Raw genomic sequence first — 14263 nt, 5'->3', positions numbered from 1 at the left:
TATCCATGAACGGCCATCCCAAACCCTTGTGCCCAAATCTCATCAACAAATTTAACCATTGTTCTATAGAGCCATTTAAGTATAATAATGATACAAAACACATATAAACCTATTTAAATATGTTACCAAGTTTTTGAAAAGTTGAGACAATATCTTAAAACTTACCCATCTGATTGGATAATACATAACTAGACAAATTAATTTGGCCTAAAATTGCCATTAAAACCTGGCAAGCCTTTTTTGATCAGAATTAAAACCGGCAAACAAAACGCCAATAAAGCCGTGCGATAGATAGTAAAACTATTAAGCCATGCGAATTTCACGAAAAAAACGTGCACATTTCACCAATCTATGGTATTGGCCAATTGTCGAAGGCTTCTGTAGTTAACATGAAAGTACTGAAAAGTAGGCCTAATCGTTTCTTTTTTGTCGATTTTATTATTCGATTTAATTATTCGATTTTATTAGATTATTATCAGATTTAGTTATAAGAATAATCATTCGAATTTACAAGATCAAAGTATATAGTGACCGATAATGTGCAATATGTTACTGTTATTATTTTTCTCAAGATTTTGTTGATGATATTACGGCTGTGCTCAATATCACAGTACTGCCAAGTCGTTTTTCTTATCTGCAAAATTAAGTAATAGGCTTACATTTTCTTATAGATATACATCTATTTCTATGACAACCAACTAAAATCTGTTTAGATCTTTAAATTCAGCATAATATTTTGGATATACAGTAGATCCAGAAATCTAAATAAATATCACAACTTCTTGATATTGGTTGCAATTACGTTTTGAAAAGTAAACAAAATTGTTTACATTTCATTGGTTTTCGTTTTTCAAACTTTAACAGCAGTTTTTTCAGAACTATGTTTTTGCAGTAATGGTAAACATGCATTCAGTTTATTGACCATAGAATCTGCTGTAATTAAACTAGAATCAAATTTTTTTTTGCAAAATACCTGAGAGTTTTCTCCTGCCAGTGTAGATAACTCTAAATCTCACACACCCGATTTAACTATGGTTTCTGTGATCATGACCCATTTTTTCATTTTGCTCCAGTTGGCAAAAAACTTCCAGACACACATGAATGCTAATGTTTTCTTTTTGTTACAGATTGCTGTCAAAACCATTCAACATTCAACACAACCAACTTTCAAACTGTATATTACACAACAGCTTGCCATTTTACTTCTAATATTGCCCTTCTCCTTTTGCAGGGAAAAGATATAAACATATAATCTTTTCCTTTCATTACTGCTGTTTGTTGTACATAATAACACTCAGTACATAACAGCTACCATTGCAGCTACCATTGCAGCTACCATTGCAGTTCTCCTATTGCACTGCACTGCAGTGCCATTTGACTGTTAATATTGCATTTCTCAACCAGCAGTACCCTTTCTTTTTTCCAATATAACTTTGGTCGTGGGCTGTATGACAGGAATTCCTAGTATTATTGTTACTATTATTATTATTGTTGTTATTATTATGGTCCTTGTTGATTTCTTCAGCTCTTCAGGCGGTGATACATTGGTATCAGGCTAGGACCCTTAACCTGGGCTATCCAACACCTTGCTCAGTATCCTCGCTGATCCTAGTAGGGCAGACAATTGTACTCTAATAGTTCTCTTGTAGAATTCTTTTCTAACTTTATCCTTCATTTCTTTCATTTTTATGTCATCTGCTTTCAGCACCCCGAGGTGCTTATAATATTGTTTATCAAAATCTTTTATAATCATATTCTGTTCATCAGATAGCCATATGCCCTCATCCTGCTCACGTTTACCTCTCTTCTTAACCACTGTCGCACACTTCTGTATTCCGAACTTAATCCATTTGTCTTGGGTAAAATCTTCACTGTCTATTGGAGTGACTCCAGCTTATTTTATCCTATCTGACTGTGGTCTGGCAAAAATGTACCTTGCCTTGTCTTCCGTGGTATCACGCTCAGAGAAATCAGACACACCATGAACAGCAGTGTTGACAAAAAATCTTCTTGGAATATCTCCTCTTGATGTCTACATTTGTGAGGGTGCATCCTTAACGCTCTAAATGACTATTACGCTTGCTCATGCTCTCTTTGAGACATTTCACAGTCCACTCCTGTACCCCCACCATTCCCAGTGTCTCAATAATACCCGAGTGTGCCACTAGATCATACATTTTTTGGTAGTCAATTCTTCCCATGGCTAATCAAAATTTCTGGCTCTTACAGTCCTTTCGCATTATTATTATTGTTATTAGTATTACCACTACTAATTTTATTATTATTATTGTCAAGGGAAAAATTACATTTATACATTCTTTTTTAATGTAATAATATGAAGTAATAAATTTAATTAATTATTTTTTTGTAACAATAAATTATATATATATTTCTCAAAGTATGTCATCTGTGGATCTGTCTGTCTACGTTCCGGCTATTGATGTTAAAATATTGATATTAAAAGTTCGCATTCTGATGGATTTGAACTCGTGACAAATGCATTGACAAGTTTTTTATCTGGATACTTTACCACAGAGCTCGAACATTATATTAATCAAACACGTTTTCATATACCGCACAACACATGCGCATGCTAATTATTCTAGCAGTGCGCCCATGCGCTATAATGCCCTGTTATAAATTATTTTCTGTAAAGTTCAGTTATTATATTTGGGGTCAAAGCCAATTCTTCTCACACAGACAACTATATCGTCTCTGTATGGTCGTTTTCAAAGTTTTGATGGATAGCTTCTGGTGGAGCTGGAACCTTTTTTTTTATAGATACACACTTCTATGCAAGAATTGTTATTATTAATTCTACATAAGCAGGACATTTCTTTTATTTTCCCAGTTTGTAATAATTGTATCATTACCAAATAATCTTTTATTGTAATCGCAGCAAAACCGACTTAATTTAGCTATTACATGTACTTGTTAATTATTTTACATATACAGCTAAACATTTTTATGGTCATTTTGTTTTTTTGAAATTTATTTGACCTGTACAAACACCTTTCTCATGATATGAGGAAATGTGAGTTTCAAAGTTGGTTGATGAAGTTTAAAAACTTCTACAGTTGTTATTATTTTCTCTCTTAATTTATTTCAATTACACAAAACACTTTTTTCATGATATGTAGTTTGAAAGTTAAAACGGCAAAGGTTGTTATATGTTAAATACAAATCAGTTTTCTGTCCAAACACTTTTTTATTACCCGAGAATTTATATATTAATATAAAAATGTAATCTTTTGTGTTTTTTTGATTGAAATACTACAATGGTTCTATGTGTAATTGTCAGCCTCCAGACCTTGAGTAGAACTTTTCCCATGACAAATTTTGACCGCAGACAAAATGACACTTTTGCCCCACAAAATCAGATTGTTGCAATAAAGTGAAATTGAATATACGAATCAATCAATGTAGATGGACGCTGGTAAACATTTTCTTAGAACGGTGTTTTGACAGTACCACATTGTTACCAATAATGATCCCAAGTATCAGTGTTCGCAACAAGTAGTGTTAGGAGTGTGGAGGTCTACAACTGTCTTTAATTATCTTATAATCAACAATAACATGCCAGTGGTTTGTTTCCAAGTGTCAGTGCATTCTATTTTCTTCAAAAGGTCAAAAAATAATAATTATTCTGTCAATACTCATTAGCCCAAGCGAAAATAGCAATATGGTTGTATACTTAACTCTATTTGTAGCCTTTCGAGATTCAATGAGTGCATATCTACTAGGTGTGTAGTGATAGCTCTTTCTGTTGGCAGGGGGCTGAATAAAATCTCTTCTCGCAGGGCTTTATGGCTTGCCAATTTTTTGAGAGAATTGTGTTTGCTGTATATTTACTCTGTATTTCTCCGCAAGCTGTTTGCTACAGGCACCTTTGACTATCTTTGGATGCTACTAGCCTTTCTCTGTCTTGACTTCTGTTTCTCTGCGCATCCCCTCCGCGTTTGCTTTGCTGCCACTGACTCACAGACCCTCCTTTGCTGACTGGCTTTCTGTAAGCTTCACCTTTCCAGCCTTTGGCTCTTTAAGCCTTCCTTTTAATACTCATTCTCGGATCATTGGCAAGTGTCATTGGTCACCTGAGTTCTAGAGATGCCCCGATTCTAAATTCACCAGCCGATTCAGATACCGATCCGATATACCGATTCTTATTGAAAAATAATCCGATTCTGATACCGATTCAGATCTTTTGTGTTGCATAGATAATTGTTCATTTTATTTTGCAAATATAAATATAATGCTAAAAATATAAATATTAATGTAATCATTTGTTTGTAGTGATGGATAAGAAAAGAAGATGTATATTCACATACTGACGTACAGTGTGTGTAGTAACAAAACAGTCTATGTTTATTATACATGCAATTTGTAACTAATAAAGGTAGTTGCTGTTAGGGGTACAGCTCTCTCTGTGATTACGAAGTCTCTCTTCTATTGCTGAACGAACTGCTGTGCCTGTACAAGTTTAGAGCTAATCAATGTTTCTTTTAATTACCGTCAGTGATTCAATTCTTTCAGTAAAAATCTCTTTCTTTAATCACTATAAATGTAGCCAGTTGTACTGAAGAGAGACTCAATTGCCACAGATGATGGAGGACAGGCTAAATACCAATAAGCCACTGGGGTTACCGTATTTTGTACAATACAAACGATACATTGTATTGTCAGGATCAAGAAAGTGATAGATAAATTTATGCATCAAATGCTTAAATTAATTTTGTAATGTTAGTAAATAGAAATATTACACTGCATTCTTGTTTCCCATTTTTGTTATCTCGTTCGTGATTAGCTGCAATAAACCCTATTACTGTGATTGCGGAAATACCACACTTTGTGATTACGACCTGACTAAAGCAAAAATTTTCCTCAGCTGTGTTCATGTTGATCAGGCTAAAGACATGAAATAAATTGTGTGGCAGGCCAAAAATTCATTAGGTAAAATGAGGAACTTGAAGCTGATGAGTTTTATTAGTGTAGCAGGCTGAAATACTGTTTTCTGCTAAATAGTTGATCTGTAAAAAGTATCGGAATTTTCAGATTTTTTAAGAAAAGATCTTTTTTAAGAAAAGGCCAATACCAATTCAGATACTTGACACCCATATCGACACTGATGCCGATTCCGATACCAAAATCGGAGCAACACTACTGAGTTCATTCCTTTGATTCTTATGACAATCTTGTAATGTCTATTTTTCGGGTCGTCAATGTAAGCCAGCATTCCTTTCTGACATCTGATATTTGACAGAATTCCATGACGATATGCGTGAATTAAACTATGTCAATATATTGTATAAGATTGTCTACAACTTGAGAACCATTAGTAGCTGAATTGTTAGATGAATTTTTGCCATGATCCTCATCCTGAGACAGTTCTATTATTTCTATCATTTCTCATCAATCATTTCGTAAAAGAGATATTCATATTTTATGCTGAGCATTCTATAGCCATTGAATCAATTCTTTTTTTCTCAACACGCTATCAAAATTCATGAATAAATATATGATGATTTCACAGATATTTTGGCTATGATAAATGGTGTTATAAGCCATTTCTATAATATATCAAGTGTTGTGAATACTCGAGTTCTTTATGACTGGTTGATGGTTCGTTGTATATGCCTCTGCTTGTGCTTGTCAGTCTGTAAAGTTTTTCGTTTTGTAAAATATCCTTTGGTAATTGCTGTAATATATTTTGCTCTTTCATATGGAGCGGTGGTAATAAATGATAATAATAATTGAGCTAGTTTCCTAAGTTTTCTAATTTAATAGTCTGCTAATTTTCAATCATGTCTTTCATTGTAATGGTCATACATCTAACATGCTTGTTAATGTCCCAGATATTCTCATCTCATTGGCTGTAATGGTTAGATGGCTCTTATGCGTAATATTTTCATTGATATGGTCGATGTCCTAGATTGTGTTTGCTACTTTGTTCGAAACAGCGTGGTATTGCCCTTTCTCTCAGCTTGTTAGTTTTCAATATTTCCCTTTCTGATACGGCAAGGAAAGTTCTGACACATTCTTAGCTTATAAATTTTCAACGTTACATTCCATGTGATAACAACCCTAATATAATTGCAGCTCTTGTTACGCTGTTTGCGGCGAAGAAATGCCCTAACTTTCAACGCTTCCAACTCTGACATTTCCAAAACGTTCCACCAAAACCATGATACAAGCTAACAATGAAAACAGCATAGTACAAGAATGTTCTTAGTTTATAAAATTGATTGATTTATAAAAATGATTGTAACATGTTAAACTGTTGAAAACATGTAAAATTTTGTTGTAGTTGTCATAAAAAAAGAACATGTTGTCAATATATAAGTAGTTGTTTGCGAGAAGCTTTGCTGGCATTGTCTTTCAAAATCTAGTTTGCATGCGGCTTAAAATTAATATAACGAATTGAATAAAATACGTAAACAATAAAATTTTATTAATTTCATTGTAATTAACTTTGAGTAATTTAACTAATCGAATTTGCATCAGTTTTATTTATACAACCCAACCTTTTGCACACCAAATTACGCAAAAAAATTTAAACCAAACATAAATCCAAACAGCAAGACATCGAAACACACTCACACATTTATACACACATATACAAAAACACTCACACATGCACATACCAACACACTGACTCACTCATCCATCAACACATCCACACAAATGCACGCATGCACACATGTATGCATGCATAGATGAACACACATACGTGCACTCACACAAATGCACACAAAATTATACACATACAAACACAAATGCACACATGCTCACACTCATGCACACACACCCAAGAACAAGCACACATGTGCATGCACAAAACCACACAAAAATATTAACAAAAACCACACATACATGTCAAAATCCCACACACACACATGCTAACAAAAACAACACACACATCACATGTTAATAAAAACCACAAGCACACATTAACAAAAATCAAGCGCACACATGTTAGCAAAGACCTCACACACACGCACGCACGCCCACTCACCAACTCACCCACTCAACACATACTCACATGTTAACACACATACACACATGTTAACACACACATACACACATGTTAACACACGCATACACACATATTAACACACACATACAGACATGCGCACACACACACACATACACACAACCACACACATGCGCGCACATACGCAGGTAAACACAAAAAACCGAGCACACACGCTACACACATTCCACACACAGGAAGAACCATATATGCATAGACACACATGAACACAAAAATGCCAGTACACATGTATTCACAATCTCGCACACACGGTGCACTTGATTTTCTAGATTAAGTTTTACTTCCGGACTGGTTTACAGTTTGTTGGAACAAAAATGCCGTAAACAAAATTGGACCATTTCTGTGGCGAATAGTTGTCAAAGCAAACTGAATACAGAACAAATTATATATTTACTAATTGTGATTGTACCACATTACCAGCTATCTTTCCTTGCTTAGCTAAATAGTTAGCATGGTGGATCATGGAACATTGATGATCATCTTTGTGTCACAGTCAAGTAGACTAACTTACCCTCCCTTTATGCTGCTTTTCAAATTCATTAAGATATCATCAATTCTGTACTTGCTAATGATCAACAGCCAGCATACCATTGCACATTTATAATATCTAGCTTTGTTTGTCTGACAGAGTAATAAGTAAAGGTATGAAACAAGACACCATAAAAAGGTTAGCTACTAATTTAAAGCAAAAACTAGTACAAACCCAGTACTATCTGTACTCATTACAATGAATGGTGGGCAGCTGATAAAAAAATTGAGCAAACAGAAATCAAAAGCTATCACACAAAAACATTCACGTATTCACACAAAACATTAGCACATGATATAATAACTTCTCATTTTAGGGTAACTTACACCAAGATTTTTATGGAGTGTAGTAAACCCACTATTACATCTACAAACAGTAGCTCTACTATCACAACTATAGCCCCTATAACCACAAACAGCTACTGTACATGTAGAATAAGCAAAACTTAAAAATAGGTAATGGAATGCATTTTATGCTGTATAAATTCCTTTCATGAGTCAAACACAGAGATAAAAATGAAATTATTAATATAGTTCAGAGTACAGGATAAAATTCTCAACTCTATAACAGCTGAATCTCTTGTTAAACTAAAACAAGGTAGCAAGCATTGCAATATACAGGTAATAATGCTCATGCAAAGCATTACTTAGTGTAATTTGTACTTAGATATTGTGTCAGTGTTTCCATCAAACAAAATGACAGTGTCACCACTCACTGCTATATCTGTAGGCCAGTGATTTCTAATAGTTGATGCAGTTGTTTGAAGCTCTGAGATGACATTTCCTGCAACACCCAAAATAATATTGGTATTAGGCAATTTTAAAAGAAGCAACAAACTCGCTATTTCTTCATAATATCATCTAACATGTACTGAAATTACCTGAAAAAATCTGTTATACGCAGTATGATTTGTACCTCTGATATCTCTTTGATATGTGATTGTGGAAACACACTGATGTGAGTTTCCACATAGAATTTTGCAGTTTATAATAAAAGGCTGACTTGCAATAAAATTCATATTACAGTTATTTGATATTAACAGATTCAACATGTCTTATTCTGTTGTGTTAAAGGTGCAAAATATGTGGAAATGTGATTATAAGCTCTTAAAAGCTAAAAAACGAACAGAAAATCGCAGCCATCATGAAAACGACATAGATTGGAATCCATTTCCAAAGCGGCCAAATGGGACTTGGTTGAACAAGATGGCTTCTGTTTACACTTTCATGCAACCTCATTCGTCGAAATATTTTCACAAATATACTTCACGCATTCAATAAAACAATGTCTATTGTCCTTACGCATCTATTTCATCGTAATGGTAAAGCTGCCATTTGAGCACTGATATCTCAAAACTTAATCCCACGACCAAACGAGCGGAGCGAAGTTTGAGAGGTTTTATGATAAATGCATGAGCACACAACTTACGAAAATTATTCATCAACAATGAGACGAACCCTTGTTTTGAAATCTCATCAACAAATTTAACCATCGTTTTGTAGAGTTGTTAAAGTATAATAGCGATACAAAACACATTTAAGCCTATTTAAATATGTTATCAAGCCTTTGTAAACCGTCGACATTATCTTAAAACTTACCCATCTGATCGGATTATAAACAAATAGACAGATTAATTTGTACGAAAATTGCCACAAAACGCTTGAAAAGCTTGGTTTAATACAAGCTAAGACCGGCCGACAATACGCCAATAAAGCCGTGCGACAGATAGTAGAACTATTTAGCAGTGCGCATTTCACGAGAAAACCGTGCTCATTTCACCAGTCTATGGCATTGTTTAATTGAAATCGAATTTATTCGAAGGTTTCTGTAATAAATGTAGACCGTTTGAGGCGTAGACCGAATTACAGGTACGAAATTGTAGTACACAGTTTATCAGCCTATGTTTTTTTTGTCCAATCACCGATGGTTTCATTATTTAAAACGTTAGCCGAAATTTTTTACAACTTATGTACAAGCTAAGGCGGAACTACAACGCCCCTTTATGACGAGAACATTTTTTATTTTGCTGCAGTTTCAGATGAGTGAATGCTCATACTTGCTTTCTGTTAAAGATCGCTATCAGAACCATTCTACATTCAACGCAACCAACTTTCAAACTGTGTATACTACACAGAACTTGCCATTTTACTTCTAATTTTGCATTTCAGAGTTATAATAAACATATTTCCTTATCGTTGTTGTTAAAATACATACATTACAGTAGGTTAGGCCTACAGCTTAAATTAATATTTTTTTTATCGTTGTAAAACAGGTTTGAGATTGTAGTAGATCAGGTGTGATTTTTTGTGTGATAAGGTGTGATTTATTATTATATTAAACCAAGCTTTTCAAGCTATTTCTAGAAAATTTCTATTTCAATTTCAAACAAGTCTCATTTACACTATACTCTGTCAATTCCTGCTGAGAACTACTTTTTCAACAACCAACAATACCCTTTCTTTTTTCCATTAATACTTTGGTCGTGGGCTGTATGACAGTGGAGTTTCTAGTGTAAAAATTTGTTTAATTTTTTAACCTTAGCTCGAAGGAGTGCATATCATCCTCTGATAAACATGAAGAGCCTGGTGGTCACCTGCGATAGTAAAAAAATACTGCAGAAATTTCACGCAATTTGACAGAAAGTGTCACATGATCAGATTACGATTAGACAATTAGACCAGGCCGAAACGATAGTGTGAAGTAGCGAGCATTTATATTTTATCTGGGCTTTCTGGTAGAACCCGAAGTATTTGTCATAAACTAGTGCTACGAGACGTTTTACATTAAAGATGTAGTTGTGTCAAGTTTGAGTTGATTTTAAAACAAAGTATTCTTTTGTGTATTCGTTGTATGTTGTGTTAGGTGATCTCATTGTCAAGATATTTGAAGATTAAAATTGAGGGAAAAACACTCAGGCCAAAAAAACAAGCCCAGACTTGCCCAAAATGATGTAACGCATGATACAACCTGTCTCCATCTCTTGTATTAATATCGGCTATTAAATAAAAGTCTAATCCTTCGCAGCTCTATTGGCATATATTTTATTTTGTATTTGCTCATGTTGGCGGGAATAAAATTTTAAATCCAGTTACATATACATTATAATGGATGTTTTAAACACCTCAAATATGGGAAATTGAAAACTTGTCATGTTAACTTCCTCAAAATGCTGTGTAAACATTTGAGTACCGACTACCAATTCTACCGGTCTATGGTCGTCGAGTTAACTTATTTCAAAGCGGCCTTTGTATCAGCTAAGTTCTCAGTTGTTACACGCACACCGAAAACTAGGTACTAAATAAAATAGGCACGCCACCATCTCTGGAAATAATATGCATGACTATATGAAAAAACCAACTGCATCCCAAAAAGTCATGTATAGTCTATATTAACTAGTCATTATTATATGCAGAAGTAATTGCCAATACAGCGCTGATTACACTTCATAAACCCATCTATCAGAGAAGATTTCAGCACAAATGACAGCAGGGCTATAATGTATTCAATATGTTCTGCAAATCCTGTTTTGCATGGTCTTCAACAATAATATTTTATTATATAATTTTTACAAACCAAAAACATTTTAATCGCAGCACAAAATTTTTATTAAAAACATCCATCCAAGTCGTAGCCATTTACATAGTTTCAGTTCATATAATAGGACAAATTATTCTACTGCAGCAAACTCAAACAAAACATTATGTTTTGTGGAGCACACATTCGTGTTTCTCTTTCCCATTTATGGCAGTTTCCAGACCGGCACGACTGCACCGCTAGTGAGCCTGTAAAAATAAACATCTTACAACATTAAAACAAATGTAATAAATGTCATTCATATATATATATATTGTTCCACTTATACATATTATATATATAAAATATGTATAAGTGGAACAATGCCTATTTTATATATATATAAAACGACACATATATATATATATATATGTCGTTCTCACGCGCATCTACTGAAAGCTTTCAATTTGAGAGTTAGATAGATTGGGAGTGTAATTTTCAAAAGGAATCAATGTTTAACAAAAGCATAAATATGCCAAACCAACAACTCAAAACTTTGTTTCTGAGAGTTGAGGATGAGCATTAATCAATCGATTATCCTCACATTTTACACACTGAACATAAACTCTAATCTTACATCTAATTTACTAGCTAAAAATTCCAAAGAAAATGCTATAGCTAGGTAAAATGATAAAAAGTTGTGAAACGATTAAAAAGTTATGCAACGATGATTCGTAATAGCAAAAAGTTATAAATTTACTCATTAGTAGATGTATTCATGAGTACTAAAATTATTACCGCTAGCTTAGAATATACAGTATGTATAGGATACTCAAAGTTGAAGATAAATTTACCTGTGTTCTCCTATCTTCCTCGGCAACATAACGCTGCTGACTCCTGTTAGCTCTAACCATAACCTGTCTGCATGTCAGATGATTAATGTAAAATAAATATGTTGATGCATGTAGCTACTAGAATCTACTAGTAGTTGATGCGCGTAACTAACTAGTAATACAGTAATTCCCCTAACAACGAGAATCTTCGACATCACAGACAACTCCTTTAACGAGCAATAACATTTAATATGGCCTATATAAAAATTTCATCCTGATGGTTGGCTAAATAAGAGATCATATATTTATCGCTCGTGGGCTCTTTTTACATGTATCACTCGTTACATCATGAATGAAGCCCTTGCTGGAATCTGAGCTTTTTAACAGATAGCCTCATTCAAACGCCTATATCTCTGGACAAGGTTAGTCTACAAAGACAAAAATGACAACAAATTGTAGCTGATGTTTTAGCCTTTTATTGGTCTTAATTTCATGAAATCGACCTTTTTTACGCAATCTCATCTTTAAGCCTTTTATTGGCCATTAATTTCACGTCATAACATTACGTGCCAAAACAATAACCACAATGTTGGATTACATCAGCCAAACAAAGAGATTCCAAACTACGGTGTTTTTGTGATGGCTGCGATTAACTGTTCGTTCTTTAGTTTTTAAGAGCTTGTAATTACATTTTTACATATTTTGCACCTACAACACAACAGAGTAAGACATGGTGAATCTTTTGATACCAAATAACTGTAATGTGAATTTTGTTGCAAGTAAACTTTTAAGAAAAAAAGCTCCGATGATCAGCCAAATTCACAACTGAGTTATTTGAGCTTGCGGGCTTGCCAACGAAATTTAACCATTAAGCCATGTTGCTTGTTATAATTAAGGTTAAAACAATTTTTACAGATTAGAAAACATTTAACTTTTCTCATAAACATAAAGTAAAAACTTTGAATTGTATCTTCATAAATGTATAAAACTTTGTAGGTGTAAAAATTCAACTGAGCTACAAAATTTGAGTAGCTCAGAAACTTTTCTTTTATGTGCCAAGCCTTGTAACCTGGATAAATATTTTCTTGCAAAAATCATTAGTCTATATGGTTAACCTTAAGGTGTAAAACATGTATTTTATCACTGGTCTCCTAACATAATGTATAATATTAAAAACCATTTACTTTTAATTTCCTCTAAATCCATAGCCTTTCAGTCAGATCACACTGCTAGAAGATTAACCAGGCTTGATTATGTTGCTGTTATTTGTTGTTCGAATCATTTTGAATCAAACAAGAAAAGTTCACTATCAGGCCTTTGCTGCTTTCGTTAAAGTGCTTTTAAAGCCGGCAACACATTATGGCTAATCTCTCACTTTTGGTTCAGACTAACTTTTTACATGCACCAAGTTGCAAATATTACATATTTATATGAAGTAATGTGATAAACATTAAATTGGTCTGATTTGAAAACAAATGATTGTTGAGACAAATGGAAAAATAAATGGAATCAGATAATATTATTTGCCAATGGAGCGATACGCTTTGTTAGTCTGTATCTGTAAATTTTAATGTTTGCTTGTTGTCTGCCCATTGACTGTCTGTCATTCGCCTTTCTAGTTATAGCGATTAATTTTCAACAACAAAAACTCACCTTTGTACTGGACTTGAACTTGAATTCAAATCACAAGTCTGCTAATAAAGGTAAAGTATGACAAGAGTGTGTAACCACAAGGTTAAAGTTTGACTTGCAATAAAATTCACATTACAGTTATTTGGTATCAAAAGATTTGCCATGTCTTACTCTGTTGTGTTGTAGGTGCCAAATATGTGGGAATGTGATAAAAAGCTCTTAAAAGCTCAAAAACGAACAGAAAATCGCAGCCACACGAGACCGCCGTAGTTTGGATTCGTTTTCCAAAAAGGCTAAAATGTGACGTATGTGTGCGAGATGGTTTATATTTACACTTTCATACATCCTTACTCGTCAAAATATTTTCACAAATATACTTCACGCTTGCAATAAAAACAATGTCTATTGTTCTTACGCGTCTGTTTTATCAGCATCGTAATGCTGTCACTTTTAGCAGTGATATCTCAAAACATAGCATAAAAATATGTTTAATTTTTTAAACTTAGCTTGAACGATTGCATATCATCCTCTGATAAAAATGATGAGCCTTTTGGTTCGCTATGATGGTCGAAAAATGCTGTAGAGATTGTTCGCGACATATGGCAGGAACTTTAAGTCACATGATCAGATAATGTTAGTTTCAGTTCAAGTTTGATCTATCGCAAACAACAGATACGCTTTCTCGTATTAAACTTGTTAATTTCA

Source organism: Watersipora subatra, chromosome 2, assembly GCF_963576615.1.
Source record: "Watersipora subatra chromosome 2, tzWatSuba1.1, whole genome shotgun sequence".
In the NCBI taxonomy this organism is placed as follows: Eukaryota; Metazoa; Bryozoa; class Gymnolaemata; order Cheilostomatida; family Watersiporidae; genus Watersipora; species Watersipora subatra.
The sequence above is the reverse complement of the archived record's forward strand: the minus strand, read 5'-3'. Positions refer to the sequence as shown.